General features: G+C 53.7%; 1 non-coding gene across 1 annotated transcript; it reads right to left on the reverse strand.

Moving 5' to 3' along the window:
• Nucleotides 1–8,111: 8,111 nt before the first annotated feature.
• TRNAK-CUU (transfer RNA lysine (anticodon CUU)) lies at nucleotides 8,112–8,184 on the reverse strand. Its single transcript has one exon. It is a non-coding gene; the product is annotated as a tRNA-Lys (tRNA).
• Between the last annotated feature and the right edge of the window lie 3,319 nt (nucleotides 8,185–11,503).

The raw sequence follows: 11,503 nt of genomic DNA on the forward strand, positions 1-11,503 counted from the left end.
AGTTAGTCACCCAGCTCTGCCCCTTCTGAAAATGGCAAGTGTTGTCTTAGCAGCGAGGAAGAGGGAGCCTGAAGTCACCTCTTGGGTCACAGCTGCTGTAACATGTGGCAGTGAGGTTAGAAAAATGCCTAGGCAGTGTCTATGTGAAACATCAGGCTGGTTTCCCTGACTGGGAATCAAATCCAGGCCACAGCAGGGAGAGTGCTGTAGCCTAACCACTAGACCACCAGGGACACAAGGGCTGCATCTACACTGGCATGAATTTCCGGAAATGCTTAAAACGGAATACTATTCCGTTTTCAGTTTTTCCGGAAAAGGAGCGTCTACATTGGCAGGCTGCTTTTCTGGAAAAGCCCTTTTTCCGGAAAAGCGTCTGTGGCCAATGTTGACGCGCTTTTCCGGAAAAGAGCCCCGATCGCCATTTTCGCAATCAGGGCTTTTTTCCAGAAAAGACTACTGGGCTGTCTACACTGGCCCTTTTCCGGAGCAGTGTTCCGGAATAAGGACTTATGCCCGAGCGGGAGCAGAATAGTTTTTCCGGAATAGTGGCTGATTTTGTACAGTAGAGCATCATTGCTTTTCCGGAAATTCAAGGGCCAGTGTAGACAGCTCGCAGTTTATTCTGGAAAAGCGTCTGATTTTCCAGAATAAGTGGCCCAGTGTAGACACAGCCAAGAAGTATACCTTTTTGCTCACCCACACTAGCCTTTCACAGGCTATTTTCTGTCCACTTCAGGATGGGGGGATGGTCCATTCTCCCTTGCCCAGAGGGGACAAGAACAGCCAAACAGAACATCAGAACAGCCAGACTGGGCCATGCCAGTTGTTCAACTAGCCCAGGATCCTGTCTCACAACAGCAGCCAATTTCATTGTCCTGAGGAAATCCTCAGGACAGACAGTTATTAAGTGATCCCTCCAGTCACAGCTCCTGGAATACACCAGCTAGGGTCACCTTCCCTGCCCATCATGGTTAAATGCCATTCATTGTGGCCTCCGGGGCTTCCAAAGTTGAGTAGCTCTGAATTAAGGGTTCTTATTAATGTCAAGAACCTCAAGCAATGTAAAGTCAGAGTGTGATAGGACTGGAAAGGAAAACATTTTCACCTGAAGGAATTTTTTCCAAGGGGCCACTTGGGGGGTTGAACCAAGAGGTACTTGATCTGCTGTCAAACACTCTACCACTGCACCCCCATGGAATTTGGTTTCTACATCCCTTATTGAGAACTGGGCAGGGAACAAGAGACTTTTGTGTAACACACATCTCAGGTGGGAGGGACCCTCACTGACCCCAGATTGTGATTGGTCCTAACAAGGGATTTGCCCTGAAAGCAGCACAGCTGGAGCACAACAGAGAGTTTTGAGCAATGAAGGGGAAGCCAGGAGAGCAGAGGCCAACCTGAGAGCCCAAGGGGGGTCCCCATTAGGTGTCAGCTGTAGGGGCCAAGATGAGAGGCAGCAGGACCCACTTGGGCCTTCCCCCCATGGTTAAAGTAGAACCTCTGCAGAGAATCATGTTCCTACTTCACCACATTGCATTGGCTGGGAATCAAACCCACGTCAACTGCCTGGAAGGCAGCTATGCTCACCACTATACCACCAATGCCTGTGCTGAGCACATCTGTGAAAATTAGTGAGGAAAGTCCATATCTGCCATGACGCGCACTTGAGGCGAAAGGGTGCCCATGTGGTCTGGGGTAAAGCATAACTTCTTGCCCGATTGGCTAAAATCGTGGGGAGGGAGAAAGGGGTGTGATGTTGGGGCAGAAACAGCCCTGTGGCTCTCTGTGGTGTGAGGGATTGGGTGGCATAGGAGTAGCAGAGGTTTCTGTGTGGGCGAGTACAGCTTCTTGGCTCTTGGGCTAAGCTCAAGAGCAGCAAAGGGAGAGGCCGGGAAGTGGCTGTCAGACACTGTGGCTAAATCTACACTTGTGGCTTCTTGCGCGAGTAATATGCAAATGAAGCTAAGCATGGAATATCGCTGAGCCTCATTTGCATACCGAATGAGCCACCATTTTTTTCAGAAAAGGCTCTTGCTCAAGAAGGAGCGTCTACACTGCCCCTTCTTGCGCAAGAAAACCCTTCTTGCGAAATGCCGTTCTTCCTGTCAAGTAACAGGTGTAACAGCATTGCTCAAGAGGGTTTTTCTTGTGCAAGAATGGGCAGTGTAGATGCTCCTTCTTGCACAAGAGCCTCTTCTGAAAAAAATGGTGGCTCATTAGGTATGCAAATGAGGCTCAGCGATATTCCAAGCTTAGCCTCATTTGCATATTACTCACGCAAGAAGCCGCGAGAGTAGACATAGCCTCTGTGTGGCACAGGGATACAGACCAAGAGCTACCCTCATGTTTTTTGTCATAAAGTGTTTCTTGGCCGTTCGGCTAAGTGGAGCGCTTCCAGCCTCTTAGAGAGCCATGTCACAGGCACAAGCCCCCAGAGACCCCTCTGGCCCTTCCAGGAACACATCACAGGACCAAGCAAGTGGCAGCAAGTGCTGGGTACTCTCATGGTCCAGGCCAGAGATAAAGCTGTGGTCTAAGGAGGAGTCTCTGCAGGCCCGGCAGTCGAGGTGGAGGAATGTGGATATTTATGGCCAAATGGTTAATGGCCTAGCAAAGAAAGGCCACCTACCCCCTCCCCAGACCAAGTCAGAGCCAAGGTCAAGGAATTGCTGCAGGGGTATGTGAGGACCCGTGAGTGCAGTTCCCGCACTGGGGAAGCACCGCAGCACTGTGCATACTGTGAGGAACTGGACCAAGTCCTGGGGGTTGGGGAACCCTGTCTCCAGGGACAGTTGTGGAGTCTGGGATGGAGACACCTGGGCAGCAGCAGCTGCAGCTTCAGGATGACAACCCAGATGACCAGCAGCTCCAGGATGAGGATGAGGATTCACGGAACGTTGTGACCCTCCCCCTGGAACCGGTCCCCCAGATGAAGGAGGCCTCCCAAATGTCTTTGGGCACCGAGGAGTGAACATCAGGTGAGTGTTGTGAGGTTGCAACACACAAAGGGCAGGCGGAAGCACAGGGGATGATGCGCTATTGTGACACGTCATGCTGATCATAGGTTGAGGGACACCACACATGTCTGACCCCATAGAGGGACGTCCTCCCCCAGCCATGTCTGCAAGGCACCACCTGCTCCTGTAGAATGTGCTGCCAGCGGCTAATTTCCTAACACTGGATGCAAACAAACAGATGTAATTGGTGTGTAGCTCAGTGGTAGAGTGTTTGATTACAGGTGAAGTGGTACCTAGTTCAGCTCCAAGTGTCCCCTGTCACATTACCGAATTGGAGAGAAGCAGCCAGATCGCTGCTGCACCCCTAGGTGGGGGTGTTGGTCCCAGAAATTGGTATAAAAGGGAGCCATGTGGGGTACTGAATGGGAGCTTATTGTTTGCTGATCTTTTGTACGCTATTTATGTGAGTGTATAATGTCTGTGTGTGTAGGTAGGAATCTGTAATCTGTGTGGAAGCTGAATATTTCTCTGAATGTGGTTAAGCATTGCTATGGACAGGCTGATTAGCCAGGCCCTGTAGGACAATGGCACTTGATGGGCCAAGGACACACCCAAAGAATGGGGACTGTCACCTGAGAGCAGCCAGCAGGAAACACAGAGGTTGGCCTCTGACCAGGTGACCTGCTGCATACAAGAAGAGGCCAGGAAGGAGGTATAAAGAGGCCATGTGGTCGATGCCATTTTGTTCTCAGCTCAGCACTTCATCCCAGAGGCAGCACTGCAGGGATCGAAGAGCCTGGAAGACCTGTGAACCCATCCTGATGTTAGGATGTGCAACAAGAACTTTTATACCAGCAGCTGTAACATCTCTGCTAGAGCCTGCATCGAGGACTGGGAGTTTCGGTGCATGTAATGTACTATCCTTTAACAACCTTACTCTCATGCTTTTCTTTCTTGTGATAATAAACCTTTAGATATAGATTCTAAAGGATTGGCCCAGCGTGATTTGTGGGTAAGGTCCAGGGGGTAAATTGACCAGGGATCTGTGGCTGGTTTCTTGGAACCGGACAGGACGTGTTCGGGGTAGGTGGGATTGGGTGCTAGGACCCCCCACCTGTGTATGAGGCCCGGGGCCATCTGGGGCACGGATATTGCTGCCAAGGGGGAGGGAAGGGCTGGGGGCTGTTTTGAAAGGCTGCTGGCACCATTAGACCCTTTTTTTTAGCAGTGAAGGAGAGGTGGGAAAGGGGCCCTGAGTTAACCTCTTGGGTCTCAGCTGCTGTAACATGTGGCAAGAAAATTGACTACAAATGTGTTTTGTGAAAGTTACAGGAGGCTTCCCTGAGTGGGAATCAAACCCAAGCCACCGCACTGAGAGTGCTAGACCCTAACCACTAGACCACCAGGGGGACATAAAATAGTCCTCTTTGATGACCTACACTAGCCTTTCCAGAGAGAAGAGGCCAATGCAAACAGCCCCATGGCAGAGAGGGAGTCAGCACGTCGGTGGGTGGGGCAGGGAGCTGGGGGCAGATCTTGGCTCTAACTCACTGAGTGACCTTGGCCTGTTCAGTGAATCTCCCCTGCCTCCATGGCCCTGTCTGTACAGTAGGGACAGCAACACTCACAGCCCCACAGGAGGGGGCTGGTTTGATGCTTCACCCCATGACTCAGCAATGAGCCCCCAACTCCCCCTGTGCTCAGGGAGCCAGGTTTGCTTTGTGAATTCTGTGGGGCAGGTGTCATCAGGCCTGGCCACTGGGATTATTTACTAGTTTCCCCGGCCCTCTGACACTGCTAAGATCAGGGCTGAGTGGTTCAGGTTTTTGATTAGAAACCAATAGGCTAAGCAGGTCCACAAAATCCACTAGTTCTGCAGCCCCAGAAAAGTAAATCTGAACCTCAGTCCACCCTGTCCCTTCCCCCCAGAGCAGTGGGGGTTTGTTTCAAAGTACTCAAAGCCAGCACTGCCAGGAATCTTTGTGTCACTTTGCTGGCTGGCTGGGGACACCCAGGATGGGAAGGTTTTGGCTTTTCACAGTATTCCCTGGGCTGTTGTACAAAGCTCAGTGCTGGTAACAAACTCAAACACCCCTTGGCTACATCTACCCCGCAGGCTATTACACAAGAACTGTTTTGTGCAAGAGTTCTTGCGCAAAACGTCTTGTGTACTAGCACGTACACACTGCCATGTGCTTTTGCACAAGAATGTCTGTGGCAGTGTGCACGCTCTCTTGTGCAAGAAATCTCTGATGACCATTTTAGCCACAGAGGTTTCTTGCACAAAAAGCCCTGTTCCCCATTCATACTACCTTCTTGTGTAAGAGCTCTTGAACAAGAGGATTTATTCCTCATGGGGAAAGGAATAACTTTTGCCTAAGAAGCCCTCTTTTCCTATGTTTTGCCATAAATTTACTTGTGCAAGAACACGCGTGCAGTGTAGATGCTTCTCAAGTTTTTGCGCAAGAACGGCCATTCTTGAGCAAGAAGCCTGCAGTGTAGAGGTAGCCCCTGGGTGCCCAGAGAGGGGCTGTCTAGTCACAGTCTGGCTCGGCGCACACTCTGCAATGGGAAGATGTCCACGGAGCAGGCAGATGGCAGGGGCACACAGCTCTGGTGGGCCCAGCATCCAGAGGGGCGTTTCCGATATGAGTGTTTACTGATAGTGTCCATCTCTGGTCTGATTTCACAGTGTGGTGAGACACTGGCACCCACAGCAGCATGGATGGGGTGGCTGGAGGGAGTGGCTGGCGGGCGGCCGGTAGGAGCAGTGGCAAGTGGCCAAGGGAGTGGGTGAGCCTCATTTGCATTTCTAATGAGCCACCATTGTTGTGGAAGAGGCTCTTGTGCCAGAAGGAGCATCTACACAGCCCCTTCTTGCACAAGAAAAACCCTCTTGCGCAATGCCGTTACACTTAGCCTCATTTGCATATTTCTGGCACAAAAACCTGCCAGCGTAGACATAGCCCAATTGTTTTCACTGTCAGGGGGCTCAGTGGCCCCTCCCTCTTCCTACTTGCTCTCCCAAAAGAGACAGACTTGGCTCCCCTTTCTTTTCCCCCAGCAATTGCCATACTGCAAAGCAGATACCAGAGACAGCAAAGCTAGTGTTCTGTGGTGCAATGGAAAGCTTGTTGGCCTATGGTGTACTAATGCAGGTCAGTTATTCAAAGGTTGGGGGTTCAAATTCCACCAGAGTCGCTTTAGCTGTTTCCTCATTTCCAGGGCAGCTTTTACACAACAGCCAATCCTTAGGCTGACACTAGAATGAGCGTTAGTCCAGCAGACCAGAGCAAGGGTGGAGGCAAGTGCTGTTCTGAAAGGCTGCAGATGCCCATGGACCCTTTTGTCCCTCCATCTCTCCTACCAGTGCTGTGCAACATTCGAGCTATGTCTACGCTACACTGTTCTTTTGAAAAAGCTCGGTAACTTGTGAACCCCAGTTTGCATAGCTTTTTCTGCTTCTTTTTTCGGAAGAGGCTTTTTCGACATTTTGCCTATCTACACTGGGCCAAATGTGGGGGAAAAACCCTTTTTTGGAACATCCCTTCTTCATAAAATGAAGTTCACAGAGATGCCAAAAAAGCATGTCTGCTCTTCTGAAAAATTTTGTGGAAGAACAGATGTGTTCTCTGGACTAAAGCGTTGTCTCTCTCGTGCAAACAGAACCCTGATGTAGCATCTTATTTCAAGTTTAGGGATCAGCGTAGACAGAGGGTTGACATATAGTAAACATTTTGAGCTACAGAAGTTGTCATTTTCATCTTATTTTGAAAAACGCTTCAGTGTTTACACAGCACCACATTTCGAAATAACCTGCTGTTCGGAAATGTCCCTTCCTCCTCATGAAATGAGGTTTACAGGGATGTTGGACTAGCGAGCCCATTGTATTTCAAAATAAGGGGGCACTGTTAACACGCAGGGTAGATATTACAGATGCCTTAGTACCCCGAAATAGCGCTGCAGGGTCAAGGTCACCTTATAGGACCACAGCAAGGGGCAGGTTTGATGCTGAATTTTCAGCTTTCTGCTCTTGGAAGTCTTTGTTGCTGTCTGCAGCCTGACCCTGCAACGCCAGGGCCCCAGCCCCTCCCAGACTGCCCAACACGAGACAGAGCTGCCAGGTGGCAGGTGTCTTCAGACTCGCAGCAGGGGGCAAAAATCCCTCTCTAGGGAGCCTGCAGGAAAGGGAGCCAAAGAAGGTGGATTTTGAAGACTCTGCCTCCCCACAGCCAGCCCCACCCCACAGGCTTTGGCAGAATAAAGGGGGGAGGCTCTGCTCACCCTACTGAGTCCCACTGAGATGTTGAGCTTTTGTCCTGCCCCCCTCAGCTTGGCCTCCCTCCTCTGCCCCATTCCTGCCTCACTTCCTCCTTGGGCAAGTCACACAAGGGAAGCAGCAGGAGGAGCCAGCCCCATACGCCAGCTTCCAAGGGCAGGGGAGGCTGAGACACAAGTGTCCATCAGGTGCCTGGCCTGACCCATCTGGCTTCCCCAGACTGGCACCAAGGGGCATTCTCAGCTGATGTCACCCCTTCCCCCGTTGCATGGGAGTTGGGCTTATCCCAAGCACAGTCTGAGTAGCAGGAGCTGCATATATCCGGGGCGCAGCAATAGGAGAAGACCATCTGTTTCTGCCTGGCTTTGAACCAGGGACCTTCTACCTGTTCAGCAAATGTGATAACCACTACACCACAGAAGCACACACCAAGGCTGAAACTTGGACGACAGTTCTGTTCCTAGCTCTTGCTAACACCCTGCTCTGCGGGAGAGGGGAATGCACCTTGTGAACACTTCACCTCTTGTTCTCATGGAGGCGACTAACCCGAGCTGCCAGCTCCTCATTTCCTCACCAGCCCCTTGAGATTTGTAGCTCAAAGCTGGAGCTGCTGTGGAAGGAGGTGAAGCTACAGAAGCTGACAGGGGACAATCAGCTGGCGGAGGGTTATTTTTTCTCCTCCCTGGGCTGATGTGGCTGGAATTGAGGAGAAGAAAATCCTCTTCCCTTCTCCTCAGAAGATAGAAATTGCAGTTGGTTCTCTCTGTGGTTCTACTAAATCTGGACCCCAGGACTAGACTTTTGCTTTCTAAAACCCTGGTGAAAGCTGAGAGCAAATTGCTTGTAGGCTGAGAAAGTGAGTTAAGGAAGGGCATCACCCAGCATGGGGCTTGAACCCATGACCGCGAGTTTAAGAGTCACATGCTCTACCAACTGAGCTAGCTGGGCTGCATGCAAAAAGTTTCCTAATATCCCATCACAGCATAACAGGAGCCAAGTGTTCTCCACTGCCTGACTCAAGGCTCTTTCGTGCCCCTAATGTGGGGTTCTGGTCTGTGGAGGGGTTTGAACTCGAACCCCATGCCCAACACACCCACTTCTTTCCCCACAAGGAACGGCCCCATTTCCATCTCTCCAGGGACAGGAGAAGGGCTCTGGCCTGTTCTCTGCAAAATGCTCAGCCTGTTTCATTTTCTGCAGGAACGAGTGGGATCCATGCGCCCTGTTCCCCAGTGACAAGTGTGTGTCCTCGCCCCCCTTTCCACAGACACAGCAGGCCAGGGGGCTATGAGCCTCCAGAGGCCCCTTCCTACTTGGCCTCCCACAAAGCTGGGATGAAAAGCTGCTAGACCCCAGCCCTCCTGGCCAAGCCATGGCAGAGGTAGCAGGATTCACTCCCATCTTCTCCTGCCCATGCCCTGGTGCTGAAGTGCCGGCCCCTTTCCTGCTGCCCCAACTCTTATTCCCCACAATGCACTTTGTGCATGGGCCGTTGGTCTTTGTGCCAAGGTGCGTGACTGGGAGTGAAGGCTCCGGGCCCTTCCCCAAATACACAAATCCCCCCCTCTATCCTGCTCACACTGTCTGGCTGCCTCTAGCACCAACTGAGCTTAGGAGCCAGGTGGGCTACTGAGCCCCTGACAGTGAAAATAAGGGATAAGAACTGAGCTGCAGTTGGAGAATCCATTGTGCTCTGCACACTTGGGTTCAAATCCCATCCTTGTCGGCTGTTTGCAGCCCTCTCTCTTGCTTCTCCTAGAAGTTCAGTGCCAGCCCCTCCTGTAACCCTTTTCCGTTAAAAGCATTTGCAGAAAATCATGCCAGGCTAGATGTAGCCGAGATGTCTGCCTCAGTGACGGCCCTTTCACAGCCCTATCCAGGCCCTGCAATAGCTCAGCTGGCAGAGCAGAGGACTGTAGCAAGTGCCTGTGAGGGGGCTGGTTCAATTCCAGCTCAAAGGGGAGGCTTCTTTTCCCTTCCTCTAGCAGAGAAGGAGAAAAGAAGGGCTTGCTGGCTCCTAGCCTGCACTGAGCTGCAGCCTGGGCATGCCATGTCCACCTGATCCTGCCATAGCTGACACCTGCCATTGCCTGGTCACCCCTTCCTACCACAGAAGCCCATGCTCAGCCCTACCAGGCCCCTGCCTGGTTGGAGCCCAGGCAGGAATGCTCTTCCCAGACCTGTTGTGTCTTCCCCTGCCTCAGCTCAGAACTGGACCTGCCGTGGCTGGGGCACCCTTCTCTCGTCCAAACCCAGTCTGGGACTGGACCTGCTGTGTGGAGTAGAGAGGCCTGTCCTGTGGCCGTAGCAGAAGAGGAACCCCTGGGCACTGACCAGCCCTTGTTGCTGTGGCTCTCAGCGGGGAGGAGGGTCCAAAGGGGACCCTAGGCCAGCGTGCCCCGGAACAGGGCACCTGCCAGGCAGTGTCCGGCTGGGGGAAGGGCTCTGGGTGTTGCTGCTCACCATGCACGGGAAAGGTTCCTGTGCCAGTGCTGGGGATGGGTGGCCCATTGCTCCCATTCTGGCCCCCCCAAAAAAACAAACCCTCGCCCACCCCGTGGGCCTCACCCCAGAGGTTGGTTTGCAGCAAAGTTACTGCAGAGGTAGGAAGCAGGAGTGGGAGGCTGCAGGTGCCTTTATGTGCTTTTGCCATGAGGCTGGTACTTCCTGTCCCCAAACAGAAGCTTCACCACACAGGCCCCTGCCTGGCTCGCTGGCTCAGCAGGTGTCGGCCCTGGTATGTCACTGGGGTTATGGCACACCCCATGTCCCTGGCTGGAGCACCAAGCGGGGGAGGTCGTGCTCATGCCGATCCGCCTGGGGGTGGGGCCCAGCTGCACAGCACAAGTATGAAATTCAGACAGACCCAGAGCTCCCAGGGCAAAGGGGAGACAAACGGACCGACAGGATACTTGCAAAGCAGCGTGTTTGCAGATACCCCCCCTGGCATTTCTACTTTGAGTCCTGGCAAGAGTATAACATCGGTGTTAACAATTTCCTCGCATGTCTCCCCTAATTCACGCAGCACCGCACAAGTGACCTGGGGTAAGTGGCTGGTCTTTGGGACTGGGCACAACCTGAATGTTGGGGTGATCTGTGGTGTGAGGAAGCATCAGTCACAGAGGCCGGCTTGCCCCGGCGACAGGACAGACCAGAGTCCCTGCGGGGCCTGTCTGTGACTCCTTGTTGAGGGCCATAGACCCTCCCACCCAGCACTTGCAGGGTCTCTGCTCAGCCCATTAGGCCAGGGGAGTGGGGGTGGGGCAGAGAGGAACAGGCTCCCAGGCTGCTCCAGGTCCACAGCGGAGGTGAGTGTGGGGAGAGGGGGACAATCCCTGCTGCCACCCCACACCAGGCCCCAGATAATTCTTTGACTTGCGTTGCACAGGGAAAGAGATGGAGCAGGGGAAGAAGGGGTGTGAGGGGGCAGAGCAGGGGTGGCGCATGGGGGAGGGGGAGGTGGAACAGAGGCAGGGTGGGTCCCATGCTCCCCCCCCAAGGGATAGCTCTGCTCACCATGTTCTTCCTGTCATCCAGCCCTTACCTGCGAGACACCTCCCCCACCACTCGCTGTGTCCCTCCTCTCCTCCAGCACTTGCCCGCAGGACCCCCCACCCTTCACTTGTCATGTCCCTCCTGTCTGCACATCCCCAACCCTGAGAGACTCCCCCCTCTCGCCCGCATCTCTCCTCAGCTCTCCTTGACCCCACCCCCTTGCTGTGTCCCTTCCCAACCTCCGCACTCATGGGGGCAGGGCAGGAAGGGTGCAGCGGTGGGGCTAACCAGGGATGAGCAGGGCCTGGAGCGGCTCTGGGGCAGGGCCTGGGGTGGAGCAGGGGTGGGACGTGGGTGGCTGAGATGGGCCAGGGAGGGAACCAGCCTCCCCTGGGGAAGCTTCTCCCCCCCCCGCCCCCACCTCAAGGCTGTTAGTGCTTGAGGGGCTCACGCTGGATAGCTGGGGCATGAGGTCTCAATACAGAGCCACCCCCCAGCCTGGGGACGGGCCGTGCTGTGTGGCTGGGAGCAGCTGGAAGGGAGCCCTGAGCCTGGCTCTGCCACATTCTAGCCAGGGGCTCTAACCAGGGGGTGAAATCACCAACCCTCCCTCCCCCTTCCCCACTGCATGTGGGGCAAGGCAGGTGCCTGCCTCATTCTGGCAAGAAATGCCTCAGGCGCCTGAGCCCTCCAACCCCGGCGCTGGGTTCCTGCGGGTGGATTGCTAAGCAGGGACTGGCGCCCCCTGCAGCCCAGACTCAGGCACCTCCCT

This window comes from Pelodiscus sinensis, chromosome 31 (genome assembly GCF_049634645.1).
Source record: "Pelodiscus sinensis isolate JC-2024 chromosome 31, ASM4963464v1, whole genome shotgun sequence".
In the NCBI taxonomy this organism is placed as follows: Eukaryota; Metazoa; Chordata; order Testudines; family Trionychidae; genus Pelodiscus; species Pelodiscus sinensis.